This window comes from Anser cygnoides, chromosome 3 (genome assembly GCF_040182565.1).
Source record: "Anser cygnoides isolate HZ-2024a breed goose chromosome 3, Taihu_goose_T2T_genome, whole genome shotgun sequence".
NCBI lineage: Eukaryota > Metazoa > Chordata > Aves > Anseriformes > Anatidae > Anser > Anser cygnoides.
In genome coordinates this window covers 71,212,772-71,216,961 of record NC_089875.1, presented here as the reverse complement: position 1 = coordinate 71,216,961, position 4,190 = coordinate 71,212,772, and positions in this window count along the sequence as shown.

Genomic DNA, 4,190 nt, shown 5'->3' with positions numbered 1-4,190 from the left:
GAAATATTTTAAGGTAATATTTATTACTCTACATAATTTTCATTTTGCAAGTGCTCCAAATGGTTTCAGTTGATTCTTAATGACATATTTTGGGATTAAGGTCTGAAAAACTTGATCCTAGTCTAACTCTGAATAGCCTACTTTGCAGCTAAAACAGGGTTAAATAAATAGATAAATAAAATTATCTGGAAACAGCTGACAAATATAAGAGTTTAATTAAGGACTGGGAGACTGGATAAGTCTAGCAGGTCATGGTATCTGCAATGAGGGAAAAAAAACAGTTTTGTTTTGTACAGAGGTCTTATATGTCTAACTGATCCTCTTGAAACGGCAAGTAGAAATTTGCTGAGATTGCCGAAAGCCTGAAAATATTTGGCTTCAAAGCAAGAAGAAATTGGAAAAAAAAAAAAAGTGAAAAAAAGTGAAAGAGAACAGAAAAGTTTTCATAACAGAATTCTGGATTCTGTTGCTTAAGAAGAGATTATAAGCATGGACATCAGAATGCTGTGACGGCAGTGTGAGACGTGCCCTGAAAATAAATCAAATATTACACAGAAAACATCAAATATAGGTCATGTTTTAACCCGTCAAACACAGCACTAATGCAGTTTCACAGCACTAATGTTTCTTCTTTCAAGAACAAACACTAAAAACAGAAAGAAACAAAGTTGTGGAGATGTTCAATTGGCCCAAAAAGCAAAGTCATCATCTTAAGAACCACACCTTAAAATTCCATAGAACCAAGTTTCTTCCTGCTAATATAGCACAATACATATGGAACTGTGCAACTTCTCCCCGGACTCTCTACTTTTAAGCTCAGTGAATGAGCTTGACTGAGGATGTGCTATTTCTGTAACACTACAGAATGATTATCAGGATCTGTGTATATATGTATGAAGTTAAAGAAAACTTGGATCTTCCAAAAATCCTCATTTCCCATGCAAGGCTGCAGAAGGTAATATACAGCATGTGCTAAGTCAGCAGGCTATAAAGAAGGATATTGTATTTTGTTTGGCAGGGAACAAGAGAGAGCCTCAGATAGATTGGCAAAGCCCTGAATGCCAAAGGTTTAAAGAATTATAACCACTAGCCAAAGAAAAAAAATATAGACAAGTAAAAGCGATGTTTTTAGGGACTGTGCCAAGACTTGAAGATTTAGTAACGTAAATTGGTTTTGAAGAGGGAGAAACGCATGTTGCAGATGCAGGGGACAGCTAGAGGCTTTGACATTTTCAGAACTCTGAGTTATTTGCAAAGACTCCTACAGAGAGAAAGGAACCCACTAGCGGCACCACTGATTGAAAGAATGATGTTGTCCACAGATACGGTGAATTTAGCGTTAACCCATAGCCTAACAACATATACAGGTCATTCTTCCATAAAACAGAGGATATACACCTTATATAGACAGGTGAATATTTGTTTAAAATCTACCTAGCTCAAGCTCGTGTGTAAAGCAGACTAAAGGTAATTGTGAGATATGCAGCATGACCAACACATACACACACAACCGTGGCCTTACTTTAGTACAACAGGAAAATGTTATCTACACATACAAGCCGTTTCAGGTACTGAGTGTTTCTTGGGCAAAACATTAATTCCATGAGGGCTGAAACATTCTGAAAGTATCTCAGAATTTATCTGCATCCAAATATAGTCTTATATTAAGAAATATCATTTTTTATAAAAAAATAAATGGCCTGCTGGTGGCCTTACAAGGGTGTACATGTTTGTTGAAAATATCTCACTTATGCAAAAAAAAAAAAAAGACTATTGTATGTTCAGGATACAGAGCTGATGCCTGAATCAAACACACTTGCTGACTGATGGCAGAGAATTAGTGCATAATGCACCGGGGATGTAGGGAGGGTGGGTTTGACCAAACGTTGAAGCATGCATGTGGCAGAATATTCTCTGCCCATTGAAAATCTTGACCGATCGAGCTTTGCTATCTTCTTTAGAGAAGAATGAATACAAGCTCTGCTATCAAAGTGCTAAAGGTCTATATACAAAAGTAAACAATTACACAGTGAGAAAATGTGTTAGTATACTTTCTTCTCTTGTGAATACTGTACAGAATGCTGTATGGTAACAGCAAGGATTCAATAGGACTGACAGCAATATAGCTGGGCTTTTATATATCAACCAAGAATTTTCCCCAGTGACTTTTGTTCAATGTGCTTTTACCACTGCTTCCTGAATCAGGCACTTCCTCAGCATCTCTGCCCGACCTTTTATAAGATGTTTTGCTGTAGTTTCTGTATTACCCAGCTACTTAATTTTGAATGATTTATTCTTTTTCTTTTTTTAATGGATAATTACCTGGAAACACTGTGATGGGTTAATGCGGAACATCCTGTATGCTAAAATTATACATGTGCCCTTCATGTGGATTTAACCTACTGAGTCAGATGGCACAGATAATTTAATTAACTGTCTGCTCTGTCTTACTTCAACACTAGGTTAAAAGTCTTGAAATAATGTGTTTCCTTCATCACAGTCCTTCCTAGGATGAGAAAAGGGGGATTATAGATTTTATTGACAGAACTACTACAATAATGTATAGAAACAGATTTTTTTTTTTTTTTAAATGTCAGTTTGAGCATGTTAAACAGCTAAGCCTTCTCTTTCTGGTACAAAAAATGAACTGAAAGATCACATCAACTCTGCAATGGACTGCCAACAAATACAGATGCGCAGATACATGGAAATGGTGCTTTTACAGCTAAATACAGATTAGCCACATCTATATGGTTCTTCACTGAACAAATCCTGTCCTTCAGCAGAATTTCACTCAGGGGAAAACAATCCAACACAATTATGCTGCATCTATTTCCAAAGACAGCTCAGGAATGTCCTTGTCCTCACTCCAGGATGTGACGCTTACATACTTAAGAGCCCTTCAACAATTTTCATGTTTCCTGTCCTATCCCTTCTAGACAGATTTACAGTCTGATATGGAGCACGTCCAGCATGTTTGCTTCACAGGTGATGCCTGAAGATACTGGAGAACAGCACCTATCCATGTTCTGCATTGCCTATATACCACCACCACAGGAGCTCTACCTACGAACCTCTGTGATGAGATAGCTCCATTACATAAAATGGCATATAAGACAGTGGGGAGGGAGGCAGTGGCAATAATACAGACACAAAATATATGAAATGTTTTGTCATACACTGTTGCTATTCTATCAAAGTCCATGATAACATACCATCTAGTCTTGCAAACACTACTGTGCAGAAGCACAATGGGTTTCAGAATTCAAGTTTGTGGAGCATATTCAGGGACGGTGAACACCCAAGAGCCTGCCAGGTGTTCCTCTTCTTGTTTTACGAGTGCCTTTATCCTTAGGTATCCCACGTGGACACGCACAGGGCATTTTTCCTTTTATGGATCAGCAATTAGGTAACTAACCCAAAATACATCAAACTATTTCTTTAGCTTCTTCCTGGGAGAACTCAAACCCATAGCTTCTGTCATGCAGCTGTGACTGCAAAAAGGGAAGAAAAGTAAAGTTTTGCTTTTTTTTATTATGATTATTATTTTTTTAATCAAGACTCGGGTACCTACTTTTGGCAGGTTCAGAGTACAGAAACTGGAGGGAAATGGAACACCTCACAGCATGCATCTGCCAAAAGATAAATTAAAAATAGTTTAAAACACACATCAACTTTCATTATGGCCTATTTTGAGTAACTATCTGTTCAGTAGGTTTCCACTATAATTGCCTCACTTGTGTCACAGAAAATTTGGGAACAACACTAAAGATCTGGATTCTTCCAGGCAATCAAAATTTAGGTGCAGTGATGCTAAAATTCACAACATTTAGGCCAATTTTACCCACACAACCCTCAGTTATCCTATGCAGAACACAATTGCTTGGCTGCTGAGCAAAAAGGAACAGTTTACCTGATAAAAGTTTACACAGTTGAAAGCGCATTTTTTTAATGCATTTTTGCTGCATCTGTGTGATTTTAAGGTAATTACATCTTCACTCCAGTATTCCAATTAATGGATCCAGAACACATATATAGATCATTATTCCACAAAGTTATTTGTCTTGTTATTTGATTAGGACTTTTCCAGATGATTGGTGATCTTAGGGGCTTGCGGGGAGAAGGGTTCATATAGTCTAAAGCCGGCTTTTTAAAATTTCCAAAATGCACTTCCAACCAGCTATAAACCA